Source organism: Pseudophryne corroboree, chromosome 1 (genome assembly GCF_028390025.1).
Source record: "Pseudophryne corroboree isolate aPseCor3 chromosome 1, aPseCor3.hap2, whole genome shotgun sequence".
Taxonomy (NCBI): Eukaryota; Metazoa; Chordata; class Amphibia; order Anura; family Myobatrachidae; genus Pseudophryne; species Pseudophryne corroboree.
Window position 1 is genome coordinate 886596107 of NC_086444.1, and position 15146 is coordinate 886611252.

Sequence of the window (15146 nt, forward strand, 5' to 3'; positions counted from 1 at the left end):
TACAAGCCAAGTCTTTCAGTTCATGATTGCAGTAACACATATATTTTTCCACATTTTTTGTAATTGCACAGCAAATTGTCATGTTTTATATATTTGAGCAGTTTCCAATATGACAACTTCAGTGCTCAGAACCTGGATAGCTCAGTCGGTAGAGCATCAGACTTTTAATTTGAGGGTCCAGGGTTCAAGTCCCTGTTCAGGCGAGTGTCTTTTAAACAATGGTGTTTTTGTTTGTGAAGTGGACAATTTTGCAGAGTTTAAAATTATCCATTCCTGCAGGCAGCCATCTTTTAATTGTTGATGCTGATTATGTTCATTATTCAATGGGAAGGTGTATAGATTGGAGAGATTCTTTAGAATATTAAGAATGGACTTTATCACTCTTCAATAGGCACACATTATTGGCATCTAGTAATATAGTCATCACAAAGTAGTATCACTACATGTCAGTTCTAAAGACTTTGTTTCATCAGGAACTCAAATCCATCCTTCTTTGATAGGCACACAGTGATTAAATTAGACAAGTAATAAATCAAACCTCTTAGACAAAAATAATTGAATGTGATTATTGAAGTGAGGTGATACTTAAAGCATCTAAGGATTTACAACTTAAACACAGAGGAAACTAAAATATATTTCATCAAGAGACCCTACAAGCCAAGTCTTTCAGTTCATGATTGCAGTAACACATATATATTTTTCCACATTTTTTGTAATTGCACAGCAAATTGTCATGTTTTATATATTTCGAGCAGTTTCCAATATGGCATCTACAGCACTCAGATCCTGGATAGCTCAGTCGGTAGAGCATCAGACTTTTAATCTGAGGGTCCAGGGTTCAAGTCCCTGTTCATGCGAGTGTCTTTTAAACAATGGTGTTTTTGTTTGTGAAATGGACAATTTTGCAGAGTTTAAAATTATCCATTCCTGTAGGCAGCCATCTTTTAATTTTTGATGCTGATTATGTTCATTAATCAATGGGAAGGTGTATAGATTGGAAAGATTCTGTAGAATATTAAGAATGGACTTTATCACTCTTCAATAGGCACACATTATTGGCATCTAGTAATATAATCATCACAAAATAGTATCGCTACATGTCAGTTCTAAAGACTTTATTTCATCAGGAACTCAAATCCATCCTTCTTTGATAGGCACACAGTGGTTAAATTAGACAAGTAATAAATCAAACCTCTTTGACAAAAATAATTGAATGTGATTATTGAAGTAAGGTGATACTTAACGAATCTAAGGATTTACATCTTAAACACAGAGGAAACTAAAATATATTTCATCAAGAGACCCTACAAGCCAAGTCTTTCAGTTCATGATAGCAGTAACACATATATTTTTCCACATTTTTTGTAATTGCACAGCAAATTGTCATGTTTTATATATTTGAGCAGTTTCCAATATGGCAACTTCAGCGCTCAGAGCCTGGATAGCTCAGTCGGTAGAACATCAGTCTTTTAATCTGAGGGTCCAGGGTTCAAGTCCCTGTTCAGGCGAGTGTCTTTTAAACAATGGTGTTTTTGTTTGTGAAATGGACAATTTTGCAGAGTTTAAAATGATCCATTCCTGCAGGCAGCCATCTTTTAATTGTTGATGCTGATTATGTTCATTATTCAATGGGAAGGTGTATAGATTGGAGAGATTCTTTAGAATATTAAGAATGGACTTTATCACTCTTCAATAGGCACACATTATTGGCATCTAGTAATATAGTCATTACAAAGTAGTATCGCTACATGTCAGTTCTAAAGACTTTATTTCATCAGGAACTCAAATCCATCCTTCTTTGATAGGCACACAGTGATTAAATTAGACAAGTAATAAATCAAACCTCTTTGACAAAAATAATTGAATGTGATTATTGAAGTAAGGTGATACTTAACGAATCTAGGGATTTACATCTTAAACACAGAGGAAACTAAAATATATTTCATCAAGAGACCCTACAAGCCAAGTCTTTCAGTTCATGATTGCAGTAACACATATATTTTTCCACATTTTTTGTAATTGCACAGCAAATTGTCATGTTTTATATATTTGAGCAGTTTCCAATATTACAACTTCAGTGCTCAGAGCCTGGATAGCTCAGTCGGTAGAGCATCAGACTTTTAATCTGAGGGTCCAGGGTTCAAGTCCCTGTTCAGGCGAGTGTCTTTTAAACAATGGTGTTTTTGTTTGTGAAGTGGACAATTTTGCAGAGTTTAAAATTATCCATTCCTGCAGGCAGCCATCTTTTAATTGTTGATGCTGATTATGTTCATTATTCAATGGGAAGGTGCATAGATTGGAGAGATTCTTTAGAATATTAAGAATGGACTTTATCACTCTTCAATAGGCACACATTATTGGCATCTAGTAATATAGTCATCACAAAGTAGTATCACTACATGTCAGTTCTAAAGACTTTGTTTCATCAGGAACTCAAATCCATCCTTCTTTGATAGGCACACAGTGATTAAATTAGACAAGTAATAAATCAAACCTCTTAGACAAAAATAATTGAATGTGATTATTGAAGTGAGGTGATACTTAAAGCATCTAAGGATTTACAACTTAAACACAGAGGAAACTAAAATATATTTCATCAAGAGACCCTACAAGCCAAGTCTTTCAGTTCATGATTGCAGTAACACATATATATTTTTCCACATTTTTTGTAATTGCACAGCAAATTGTCATGTTTTATATATTTCGAGCAGTTTCCAATATGGCAACTTCAGTGCTCAGAGCCTGGATAGCTCAGTCGGTAGAGCATCAGACTTTTAATCTGAGGGTCCAGGGTTCAAGTCCCTGTTCAGGCGAGTGTCTTTTAAACAATGGTGTTTTTGTTTGTGAAATGGACAATTTTGCAGAGTTTAAAATCATCCATTCCTGCAGGCAGCCATCTTTTAATTGTTGATGCTGATTATGTTCATTATTCAATGGGAAGGTGTATAGATTGGAGAGATTCTTTAGAATATTAAGAATGGACTTTATCACTCTTCAATAGGCACACATTATTGGCATCTAGTAATATAAATATCACAAAGTAGTATCACTACATGTCAGTTCTAAAGACTTTGTTTCATCAGGAACTCAAATCCATCCTTCTTTGATAGGCACACAGTGATTAAATTAGACAAGTAATAAATCAAACCTCTTTGACAAAAATAATTGAATGTGATTATTGAAGTGAGGTGATACTTAAAGCATCTAAGGATTTACAACTTAAACACAGAGGAAACTAAAATATATTTCATCAAGAGACCCTACAAGCCAAGTCTTTCAGTTCATGATTGCAGTAACACATATATTTTTCCACATTTTTTGTAATTGCACAGCAAATTGTCATGTTTTATATATTTCGAGCAGTTTCCAGTATGGCAACTTCAGCACTCAGAGCCTGGATAGCTCAGTCGGTAGAGCATCAGACTTTTAATCTGAGGGTCCAGGGTTCAAGTCCCTGTTTTTGCGAGTGTCTTTTAAACAATGGTGTTTTTGTTTGTGAAATGGACAATTTTGCAGAGTTTAAAATTATCCATTCCTGCAGGCAGCCATATTTTAATTGTTGATGCTGATTATGTTCATTATTCAATGGGAAGGTGTATAGATTGGAAAGATTCTGTAGAATATTAAGAATGGACTTTATCACTCTTCAATAGGCACACATTATTGGCATCTAGTAATATAATCATCACAAAGTAGTATCACTACATGTCAGTTCTAAAGACTTTATTTCATCAGGAACTCAAATCCATCCTTCTTTGATAGGCACACAGTGATTAAATTAGACAAGTAATAAATCAAACCTCTTTGACAAAAATAATTGAATGTGATTATTGAAGTAAGGTGATACTTAACGAATCTAAGGATTTACATCTTAAACACAGAGGAAACTAAAATATATTTCATCAAGAGACCCTACAAGCCAAGTCTTTTAGTTCATGATTGCAGTAACACATATATTTTTCCACATTTTTTGTAATTGCACAGCAAATTGTCATGTTTTATATATTTGAGCAGTTTCCAATATGGCAACTCCAGCGCTCAGAACCTGGATAGCTCAGTCGGTAGAGCATCAGACTTTTAATCTGAGGGTCCAGGGTTCAAGTCCCTGTTCAGGCGAGTGTCTTTTAAACAATGGTGTTTTTGTTTGTGAAGTGGACAATTTTGCAGAGTTTAAAATTATCCATTCCTGCAGGCAGCCATCTTTTAATTGTTGATGCTGATTATGTTCATTATTCAATGGGAAGGTGTATAGATTGGAGAGATTCTTTAGAATATTAAGAATGGACTTTATCACTCTTCAATAGGCACACATTATTGGCATCTAGTAATACAGTCATCACAAAGTAGTATCACTACATGTCAGTTCTAAAGACTTTGTTTCATCAGGAACTCAAATCCATCCTTCTTTGATAGGTACACAGTGATTAAATTAGACAAGTAATAAATCAAACCTCTTTGACAAAAATAATTGAATGTGATTATTGAAGTAAGGTGATACTTAACGAATCTAAGGATTTACATCTTAAACACAGAGGAAACTAAAATATATTTCATCAAGAGACCCTACAAGCCAAGTCTTTCAGTTCATGATTGCAGTAACACATATATTTTTCCACATTTTTTGTAATTGCACAGCAAATTGTCATGTTTTATATATTTGAGCAGTTTCCAATATAGCAACTTCAGCGCTCAGAGCCTGGATAGCTCAGTCGGTAGAGCATCAGACTTTTAATCTGAGGGTCCAGGGTTCAAGTCCCTGTTCAGGCGAGTGTCTTTTAAACAATGGTGTTTTTGTTTGTGAAGTGGACAATTTTGCAGAGTTTAAAATCATCCATTCCTGCAGGCAGCCATCTTTTAATTGTTGATGCTGATTATGTTCATTATTCAATGGGAAGGTGTATAGATTGGAGAGATTCTTTAGAATATTAAGAATGGACTTTATCACTCTTCAATAGGCACACATTATTGGCATCTAGTAATATAGTCATCACAAAGTAGTATCACTACATGTCAGTTCTAAAGACTTTGTTTCATCAGGAACTCAAATCCATCCTTCTTTGATAGGCACACAGTGATTAAATTAGACAAGTAATAAATCAAACCTCTTTGACAAAAATAATTGAATGTGATTATTGAAGTGAGGTGATACTTAAAGCATCTAAGGATTTACAACTTAAACACAGAGGAAACTAAAATAGATTTCATCAAGAGACCCTACAAGCCAAGTCTTTCAGTTCATGATTGCAGTAACACATATATTTTTCCACATTTTTTGTAATTGCACAGCAAATTGTCATGTTTTATATATTTCAAGCATTTTCCAATATGGCAACTTCAGCACTCAGAGCCTGGATAGCTCAGTTGGTAGAGCATCAGACTTTTAATCTGAGGGTCCAGGGTTCAAGTCCCTGTTCAGGCGAGTGTCTTTTAAACAATGGTGTTTTTGTTTGTGAAATGGACAATTTTGCAGAGTTTAAAATCATCCATTCCTGCAGGCAGCCATCTTTTAATTGTTGATGCTGATTATGTTCATTATTCAATGGGAAGGTGTATAGATTGGAAAGATTCTGTAGAATATTAAGAATGGACTTTATCACTCTTCAATAGGCACACATTATTGGCATCTAGTAATATAATCATCACACAGTAGTATCGCTACATGTCAGTTCTAAAGACTTTATTTCATCAGGAACTCAAATCCATCCTTCTTTGATAGGCACACAGTGATTAAATTAGACAAGTAATAAATCAAACCTCTTTGACAAAAAGAATTGAATGTGATTATTGAAGTTAGGTGATACTTAACGAATCTAAGGATTTACATCTTAAACACAGAGGAAACTAAAATATATTTCATCAAGAGACCCTACAAGCCAAGTCTTTCAGTTCATGATTGCAGTAACACATATATTTTTCCACATTTTTTGTAATTGCACAGCAAATTGTCATGTTTTATATATTTGAGCAGTTTCCAATATGACAACTTCAGCGCTCAGAGCCTGGATAGCTCAGTCGGTAGAGCATCAGACTTTTAATCTGAGGGTCCAGGGTTCAAGTCCCTGTTCAGGCAAGTGTCTTTTAAAAAATGGTGTTTTTGTTTGTGAAGTGGACAATTTTGCAGAGTTTAAAATTATCCATTCCTGCAGGCAGCCATCTTTTAATTGTTGATGCTGATTATGTTCATTATTCAATGGGAAGGTGAATAGATTGGAAAGATTCTGTAGAATATTAAGAATGGACTTTATCACTCTTCAATAGGTACACATTATTGGCATCTAGTAATATAATCATCACAAAGTAGTATCGCTACATGTCAGTTCTAAAGACTTTATTTCATCAGGAACTCAAATCCATCTTTCTTTGATAGGCACACAGTGATTAAATTAGACAAGTAATAAATCAAACCTCTTTGACAAAAATAATTGAATGTGATTATTGAAGTAAGGTGATACTTAACGAATCTAAGGATTTACATCTTAAACACAGATGAAACTAAAATATATTTCATCAAGAGACCATACAAGCCAAGTCTTTTAGTTTATGATAGCAGTAACACATATATTTTTCCACATTTTTTGTAATTGCACAGCAAATTGTCATGTTTTATATATTTGAGCAGTTTCCAATATGGCAACATCAGTGCTCAGAGCCTGGATAGCTCAGTCGGTAGAGCATCAGACTTTTAATCTGAGGGTCCAGGGTTCAAGTCCCTGTTCAGGCGAGTGTCTTTTAAACAATGGTGTTTTTGTTTGTGAAGTGGACAATTTTGCAGAGTTTAAAATTATCCATTCCTGCAGGCAGCCATCTTTTAATTGTTGATGCTGATTATGTTCATTATTCAATGGGAAGGTGTATAGATTGGAGAGATTCTTTAGAATATTAAGAATGGACTTTATCACTCTTCAATAGGCACACATTATTGGCATCTAGTAATATAATCATCACAAAGTAGTATCACTACATGTCAGTTCTAAAGACTTTGTTTCATCAGGAACTCAAATCCATCCTTCTTTGACAGGCACACAGTGATTAAATTAGACAAGTAATAAATCAAACCTCTTTGACAAAAATAATTGAATGTGATTATTGAAGTGAGGTGATACTTAAAGCATCTAAGGATTTACTCAAGGAGTGGTAGAGGCTGCGCTCACAGTGGGGGGGGGGGGATGAACCAATATGTGCTGCTAAACCTGGAGGTGTCCTACCTCCTTTAATTGGTAATGAAAGGAAATGGTTAGCGCGCTGATTGGTTGTAAAGGATGCGGTATGTGGCTGTATTTTGTGTTTTGCCGTGAAAACTGAAAAAATGAAAAAATGATTAATCTGGAAAAAATGATTACTCTGGAAAAAACGGATATGTTAATTTAATCGTATATGGGTTACAGGTTAATATGCCATAGGTCCTAATTGCAACCTCTAAGAGGTGTAATGCTACTCGTCTTTGTTGTTCACCGCTGTCAGGTGTGTCCTGCAGACTACCCTTTGCACTGTATACCTTCCTGATGGTATACAGGTTAGACTCCAGCTCAGGCAAATGTCAGGTGTACCACGTGGGTCACCTTTACCATAGGGGTGGTGAGTGCCTATGTCTCCTCTGAGACTGGGTGTCAGGTATGTTAGTATGTTAGTAGTGTGTGGACAGCGGTGAACAACAAAGACGAGTAGCATTACACCTCTTAGAGGTTGCAATTAGGACCTATGGCATATTAACCTGTAACCCATATACGATTAAATTAACATATCCGTTTTTTCCAGAGTAATCATTTTTTCCAGATTAATCATTTTTTCATTTTTTCAGTTTTCACGGCAAAACACAAAATACAGCCACATACCGCATCCTTTACAACCAATCAGCGCGCTAACCATTTCCTTTCATTACTATCTAAGGATTTACAACTTAAACACAGAGGAAACTAAAATATATTTCATCAAGAGACCCTACAAGCCAAGTCTTTCAGTTCATGATTGCAGTAACACATATATTTTTCCACATTTTTTGTAATTGCACAGCAAATTGTCATGTTTTATATATTTCGAGCAGTTTCCAATATGGCAACTTCAGCACTCAGAGCCTGGATAGCTCAGTCGGTAGAGCATCAGACTTTTAATCTGAGGGTCCAGGGTTCAAGTCCCTGTTCTTGCGAGTGTCTTTTAAACAATGGTGTTTTTGTTTGTGAAATGGACAATTTTGCAGAGTTTAAAATTATCCATTCCTGCAGGCAGCCATCTTTTAATTGTTGATGCTGATTATGTTCATTATTCAATGGGAAGGTGTATAGATTGGAGAGATTCTGTAGAATATTAAGAATGGACTTTATCACTCTTCAATAGGCACACATTATTGGCATCTAGTAATATAGTCATTACAAAGTAGTATCGCTACATGTCAGTTCTAAAGACTTTATTTCATCAGGAACTCAAATCCATCCTTCTTTGATAGGCACACAGTGATTAAATTAGACAAGTAATAAATCAAACCTCTTTGACAAAAATAATTGAATGTGATTATTGAAGTAAGGTGATACTTAACGAATCTAAGGATTTACATCTTAAACACAGAGGAAACTAAAATATATTTCATCAAGAGACCCTACAAGCCAAGTCTTTCAGTTCATGATAGCAGTAACACATATATTTATCCACATTGTTTGTATTTGCACAGCAAATTGTCATGTGTTATATATTTCAAGCAGTTTCCAATATGGCAACTTCAGCACTCAGAGCCTGGATAGCTCAGTCAGTAGAGCATCAGACTTTTAATCTGAGGGTCCAGGGTTCAAGTCCCTGTTCAGGCGAGTGTCTTTTAAACAATGGTGTTTTTGTTTGTGAAATGGACAATTTTGCAGAGTTTAAAATTATCCATTCCTGCAGGCAGCCATCTATTAATTGTTGATGCTGATTATGTTCATTATTCAATGGGAAGGTGAATAGATTGGAAAGATTCTGTAGAATATTAAGAATGGACTTTATCACTCTTCAATAGGCACACATTATTGGCATCTAGTAATACAATCATCACAAAGTAGTATCGCTACATGTCAGTTCTAAAGACTTTATTTCATCAGGAACTCAAATCCATCTTTCTTTGATAGGCACACAGTGATTAAATTAGACAAGTAATAAATCAAACCTCTTTGACAAAAATAATTGAATGTGATTATTGAAGTAAGGTGATACTTAACGAATCTAAGGATTGACATCTTAAACACAGAGGAAACTAAAATATATTTCATCAAGAGACCATACAAGCCAAGTCTTTTAGTTCATAATAGCAGTAACACATATATTTTTCCACATTTTTTGTAATTGCACAGCAAATTGTCATGTTTTATATATTTCGAGCAGTTTCCAATAAGGCAACTTCAGTGCTCAGAGCCTGGATAGCTCAGTCGGTAGAGCATCAGACTTTTAATCTGAGGGTCCAGGGTTCAAGTGCCTGTTCAGGCGAGTGTCTTTTAAACAATGGTGTTTTTGTTTGTGAAATGGACAATTTTGCAGAGTTTAAAATCATCCATTCCTGCAGGCAGCCATCTTTTAATTGTTGATGCTGATTATGTTCATTATTCAATGGGAAGGTGTATAGATTGGAGAGATTCTTTAGAATATTAAGAATGGACTTTATCACTCTTCAATAGGCACACATTATTGGCATCTAGTAATATAATCATCACAAAGTAGTATCACTACATGTCAGTTCTAAAGACTTTGTTTCATCAGGAACTCAAATCCATCCTTCTTTGATAGGCACACAGTGATTAAATTAGACAAGTAATAAATCAAACCTCTTTGACAAAAATAATTGAATGTGATTATTGAAGTGAGGTGATACTTAAAGCATCTAAGGATTTACAACTTAAACACAGAGGAAACTAAAATATATTTCATCAAGAGACCCTACAAGCCAAGTCTTTCAGTTCATGATTGCAGTAACACATGTATTTTTCCACATTTTTTGTAATTGCACAGCAAATTGTCATGTTTTATATATTTCGAGCAGTTTCCAATATGGCAACTTCAGTGCTCAGAGCCTGGATAGCTCAGTCGGTAGAGCATCAGACTTTTAATCTGAGGGTCCAGGGTTCAAGTCCCTGTTCTTGCGAGTGTCTTTTAAACAATTGTGTTTTTGTTTGTGAAATGGACAATTTTGCAGAGTTTAAAATTATCCATTCCTGCAGGCAGCCATCATTTAATTGTTGATGCTGATTATGTTCATTATTCAATGGGAAGGTGTATAGATTGGAGAGATTTTTTAGAATATTAAGAATGGACTTTATCATTCTTCAATAGGCACACATTATTGGCATCTAGTAATATAATCATCACACAGTAGTATCGCTACATGTCAGTTCTAAAGACTTTATTTCATCAGGAACTCAAATCCATCCTTCTTTGATAGGCACACAGTGATTAAATTAGACAAGTAATAAATCAAACCTCTTTGACAAAAATAATTGAATGTGATTATTGAAGTAAGGTGATACTTAACGAATCTAAGGATTTACATCTTAAACACAGAGGAAACTAAAATATATTTCATCAAGAGACCCTACAAGCCAAGTCTTTCAGTTCATGATAGCAGTAACACATATATTTATCCACATTTTTTGTATTTGCACAGCAAATTGTCATGTTTTATATATTTCAAGCAGTTTCCAATATGGCAACTTCAGCACTCAGAGCCTGGATAGCTCAGTCAGTAGAGCATCAGACTTTTAATCTGAGGGTCCAGGGTTCAAGTCCCTGTTCAAGCGAGTGTCTTTTAAACAATGGTGTTTTTGTTTGTGAAATGGACAATTTTGCAGAGTTTAAAATTATCCATTCCTGCAGGCAGCCATCTATTAATTGTTGATGCTGATTATGTTCATTATTCAATGGGAAGGTGAATAGATTGGAAAGATTCTGTAGAATATTAAGAATGGACTTTATCACTCTTCAATAGGCACACATTATTGGCATCTAGTAATATAATCATCACAAAGTAGTATCGCTACATGTCAGTTCTAAAGACTTTATTTCATCAGGAACTCAAATCCATCTTTCTTTGATAGGCACACAGTGATTAAATTAGACAAGTAATAAATCAAACCTCTTTGACAAAAATAATTGAATGTGATTATTGAAGTGAGGTGATACTTAAAGCATCTAAGGATTTACAACTTAAACACAGAGGAAACTAAAATATATTTCATCAAGAGACCCTACAAGCCAAGTCTTTCAGTTCATGATTGCAGTAACACATGTATTTTTCCACATTTTTTGTAATTGCACAGCAAATTGTCATGTTTTATATATTTCGAGCAGTTTCCAATATGGCAACTTCAGTGCTCAGAGCCTGGATAGCTCAGTCGGTAGAGCATCAGACTTTTAATCTGAGGGTCCAGGGTTCAAGTCCCTGTTCTTGCGAGTGTCTTTTAAACAATTGTGTTTTTGTTTGTGAAATGGACAATTTTGCAGAGTTTAAAATTATCCATTCCTGCAGGCAGCCATCATTTAATTGTTGATGCTGATTATGTTCATTATTCAATGGGAAGGTGTATAGATTGGAGAGATTTTTTAGAATATTAAGAATGGACTTTATCATTCTTCAATAGGCACACATTATTGGCATCTAGTAATATAATCATCACACAGTAGTATCGCTACATGTCAGTTCTAAAGACTTTATTTCATCAGGAACTCAAATCCATCCTTCTTTGATAGGCACACAGTGATTAAATTAGACAAGTAATAAATCAAACCTCTTTGACAAAAATAATTGAATGTGATTATTGAAGTAAGGTGATACTTAACGAATCTAAGGATTTACATCTTAAACACAGAGGAAACTAAAATATATTTCATCAAGAGACCCTACAAGCCAAGTCTTTCAGTTCATGATAGCAGTAACACATATATTTATCCACATTTTTTGTATTTGCACAGCAAATTGTCATGTTTTATATATTTCAAGCAGTTTCCAATATGGCAACTTCAGCACTCAGAGCCTGGATAGCTCAGTCAGTAGAGCATCAGACTTTTAATCTGAGGGTCCAGGGTTCAAGTCCCTGTTCAAGCGAGTGTCTTTTAAACAATGGTGTTTTTGTTTGTGAAATGGACAATTTTGCAGAGTTTAAAATTATCCATTCCTGCAGGCAGCCATCTATTAATTGTTGATGCTGATTATGTTCATTATTCAATGGGAAGGTGAATAGATTGGAAAGATTCTGTAGAATATTAAGAATGGACTTTATCACTCTTCAATAGGCACACATTATTGGCATCTAGTAATATAATCATCACAAAGTAGTATCGCTACATGTCAGTTCTAAAGACTTTATTTCATCAGGAACTCAAATCCATCTTTCTTTGATAGGCACACAGTGATTAAATTAGACAAGTAATAAATCAAACCTCTTTGACAAAAATAATTGAATGTGATTATTGAAGTAAGGTGATACTTAACGAATCTAAGGATTTACATCTTAAACACAGAGGAAACTAAAATATATTTCATCAAGAGACCATACAAGCCAAGTCTTTTAGTTCATAATAGCAGTAACACATATATTTTTCCACATTTTTTGTAATTGCACAGCAAATTGTCATGTTTTATATATTTCGAGCAGTTTCCAATATGGCAACTTCAGTGCTCAGAGCCTGGATAGCTCAGTCGGTAGAGCATCAGACTTTTAATCTGAGGGTCCAGGGTTCAAGTGCCTGTTCAGGCGAGTGTCTTTTAAACAATGGTGTTTTTGTTTGTGAAATGGACAATTTTGCAGAGTTTAAAATCATCCATTCCTGCAGGCAGCCATCTTTTAATTGTTGATGCTGATTATGTTCATTATTCAATGGGAAGGTGTATAGATTGGAGAGATTCTTTAGAATATTAAGAATGGACTTTATCACTCTTCAATAGGCACACATTATTGGCATCTAGTAATATAATCATCACACAGTAGTATCGCTACATGTCAGTTCTAAAGACTTTATTTCATCAGGAACTCAAATCCATCCTTCTTTGATAGGCACACAGTGATTAAATTAGACAAGTAATAAATCAAACCTCTTTGACAAAAATAATTGAATGTGATTATTGAAGTAAGGTGATACTTAACGAATCTAAGGATTTACATCTTAAACACAGAGGAAACTAAAATATATTTCATCAAGAGACCCTACAAGCCAAGTCTTTCAGTTCATGATAGCAGTAACACATATATTTATCCACATTTTTTGTATTTGCACAGCAAATTGTCATGTTTTATATATTTCAAGCAGTTTCCAATATGGCAACTTCAGCACTCAGAGCCTGGATAGCTCAGTCAGTAGAGCATCAGACTTTTAATCTGAGGGTCCAGGGTTCAAGTCCCTGTTCAAGCGAGTGTCTTTTAAACAATGGTGTTTTTGTTTGTGAAATGGACAATTTTGCAGAGTTTAAAATTATCCATTCCTGCAGGCAGCCATCTATTAATTGTTGATGCTGATTATGTTCATTATTCAATGGGAAGGTGAATAGATTGGAAAGATTCTGTAGAATATTAAGAATGGACTTTATCACTCTTCAATAGGCACACATTATTGGCATCTAGTAATATAATCATCACAAAGTAGTATCGCTACATGTCAGTTCTAAAGACTTTATTTCATCAGGAACTCAAATCCATCTTTCTTTGATAGGCACACAGTGATTAAATTAGACAAGTAATAAATCAAACCTCTTTGACAAAAATAATTGAATGTGATTATTGAAGTAAGGTGATACTTAACGAATCTAAGGATTTACATCTTAAACACAGAGGAAACTAAAATATATTTCATCAAGAGACCATACAAGCCAAGTCTTTTAGTTCATAATAGCAGTAACACATATATTTTTCCACATTTTTTGTAATTGCACAGCAAATTGTCATGTTTTATATATTTCGAGCAGTTTCCAATATGGCAACTTCAGTGCTCAGAGCCTGGATAGCTCAGTCGGTAGAGCATCAGACTTTTAATCTGAGGGTCCAGGGTTCAAGTGCCTGTTCAGGCGAGTGTCTTTTAAACAATGGTGTTTTTGTTTGTGAAATGGACAATTTTGCAGAGTTTAAAATCATCCATTCCTGCAGGCAGCCATCTTTTAATTGTTGATGCTGATTATGTTCATTATTCAATGGGAAGGTGTATAGATTGGAGAGATTCTTTAGAATATTAAGAATGGACTTTATCACTCTTCAATAGGCACACATTATTGGCATCTAGTAATATAATCATCACAAAGTAGTATCACTACATGTCAGTTCTAAAGACTTTGTTTCATCAGGAACTCAAATCAATCCTTCTTTGATAGGCACACAGTGATTAAATTAGACAAGTAATAAATCAAACCTCTTTGACAAAAATAATTGAATGTGATTATTGAAGTGAGGTGATACTTAAAGCATCTAAGGATTTACAACTTAAACACAGAGGAAACTAAAATATATTTCATCAAGAGACCCTACAAGCTAAGTCTTTCAGTTCATGATTGCAGTAACACATGTATTTTTCCACATTTTTTGTAATTGCACAGCAAATTGTCATGTTTTATATATTTCGAGCAGTTTCCAATACGGCAACTTCAGTACTCAGAGCCTGGATAGCTCAGTCAGTAGAGCATCAGACTTTTAATCTGAGGGTCCAGGGTTCAAGTCCCTGTTCTTGCGAGTGTCTTTTAAACAATGGTGTTTTTGTTTGTGAAATGGACAATTTTGCAGAGTTTAAAATTATCCATTCCTGCAGGCAGCCATCTTTTAATTGTTGATGCTGATTATGTTCATTATTCAATGGGAAGGTGTATAGATTGGAGAGATTTTTTAGAATATTAAGAATGGACTTTATCATTCTTCAATAGGCACACATTATTGGCATCTAGTAATATAATCATCACACAGTAGTATCGCTACATGTCAGTTCTAAAGACTTTATTTCATCAGGAACTCAAATCCATCCTTCTTTGATAGGCACACAGTGATTAAATTAGACAAGTAATAAATCAAACCTCTTTGACAAAAAGAATTGAATGTGATTATTGAAGTTAGGTGATACTTAACAAATCTAAGGATTTACATCTTAAACACAGAGGAAACTAAAATATATTTCATCAAGAGACCCTACAAGCCAAGTCTTTCAGTTCATGATTGCAGTAA

The 15146-nt window shown here is 34.6% G+C and overlaps 16 non-coding genes across 16 annotated transcripts; all 16 read left to right on the top strand.

Annotated features, from left to right (window-relative positions):
* The first annotated feature begins 130 nt into the window (after window positions 1–130).
* Window positions 131–203, top strand: TRNAK-UUU (transfer RNA lysine (anticodon UUU)). Its single transcript has one exon. It is a non-coding gene; the product is annotated as a tRNA-Lys (tRNA).
* A 1232-nt stretch (window positions 204–1435) lies between these two features.
* TRNAK-UUU (transfer RNA lysine (anticodon UUU)) lies at window positions 1436–1508 on the top strand. The gene has a single exon. It is a non-coding gene; the product is annotated as a tRNA-Lys (tRNA).
* Window positions 1509–2086: 578 nt separating this feature from the next.
* On the top strand, window positions 2087–2159 carry TRNAK-UUU (transfer RNA lysine (anticodon UUU)). The gene has a single exon. It is a non-coding gene; the product is annotated as a tRNA-Lys (tRNA).
* Window positions 2160–2740: 581 nt separating this feature from the next.
* TRNAK-UUU (transfer RNA lysine (anticodon UUU)) lies at window positions 2741–2813 on the top strand. The gene has a single exon. It is a non-coding gene; the product is annotated as a tRNA-Lys (tRNA).
* A 1230-nt stretch (window positions 2814–4043) lies between these two features.
* On the top strand, window positions 4044–4116 carry TRNAK-UUU (transfer RNA lysine (anticodon UUU)). The gene has a single exon. It is a non-coding gene; the product is annotated as a tRNA-Lys (tRNA).
* Window positions 4117–4694: 578 nt separating this feature from the next.
* On the top strand, window positions 4695–4767 carry TRNAK-UUU (transfer RNA lysine (anticodon UUU)). Its single transcript has one exon. It is a non-coding gene; the product is annotated as a tRNA-Lys (tRNA).
* Window positions 4768–5346: 579 nt separating this feature from the next.
* On the top strand, window positions 5347–5419 carry TRNAK-UUU (transfer RNA lysine (anticodon UUU)). Its single transcript has one exon. It is a non-coding gene; the product is annotated as a tRNA-Lys (tRNA).
* Window positions 5420–5997: 578 nt separating this feature from the next.
* TRNAK-UUU (transfer RNA lysine (anticodon UUU)) lies at window positions 5998–6070 on the top strand. The gene has a single exon. It is a non-coding gene; the product is annotated as a tRNA-Lys (tRNA).
* A 578-nt stretch (window positions 6071–6648) lies between these two features.
* Window positions 6649–6721, top strand: TRNAK-UUU (transfer RNA lysine (anticodon UUU)). The gene has a single exon. It is a non-coding gene; the product is annotated as a tRNA-Lys (tRNA).
* Window positions 6722–8722: 2001 nt separating this feature from the next.
* On the top strand, window positions 8723–8795 carry TRNAK-UUU (transfer RNA lysine (anticodon UUU)). The gene has a single exon. It is a non-coding gene; the product is annotated as a tRNA-Lys (tRNA).
* Window positions 8796–9374: 579 nt separating this feature from the next.
* TRNAK-UUU (transfer RNA lysine (anticodon UUU)) lies at window positions 9375–9447 on the top strand. Its single transcript has one exon. It is a non-coding gene; the product is annotated as a tRNA-Lys (tRNA).
* Window positions 9448–10678: 1231 nt separating this feature from the next.
* TRNAK-UUU (transfer RNA lysine (anticodon UUU)) lies at window positions 10679–10751 on the top strand. The gene has a single exon. It is a non-coding gene; the product is annotated as a tRNA-Lys (tRNA).
* A 1231-nt stretch (window positions 10752–11982) lies between these two features.
* TRNAK-UUU (transfer RNA lysine (anticodon UUU)) lies at window positions 11983–12055 on the top strand. Its single transcript has one exon. It is a non-coding gene; the product is annotated as a tRNA-Lys (tRNA).
* A 579-nt stretch (window positions 12056–12634) lies between these two features.
* Window positions 12635–12707, top strand: TRNAK-UUU (transfer RNA lysine (anticodon UUU)). The gene has a single exon. It is a non-coding gene; the product is annotated as a tRNA-Lys (tRNA).
* A 579-nt stretch (window positions 12708–13286) lies between these two features.
* TRNAK-UUU (transfer RNA lysine (anticodon UUU)) lies at window positions 13287–13359 on the top strand. The gene has a single exon. It is a non-coding gene; the product is annotated as a tRNA-Lys (tRNA).
* A 579-nt stretch (window positions 13360–13938) lies between these two features.
* On the top strand, window positions 13939–14011 carry TRNAK-UUU (transfer RNA lysine (anticodon UUU)). The gene has a single exon. It is a non-coding gene; the product is annotated as a tRNA-Lys (tRNA).
* The last annotated feature ends 1135 nt before the right edge of the window (window positions 14012–15146 follow it).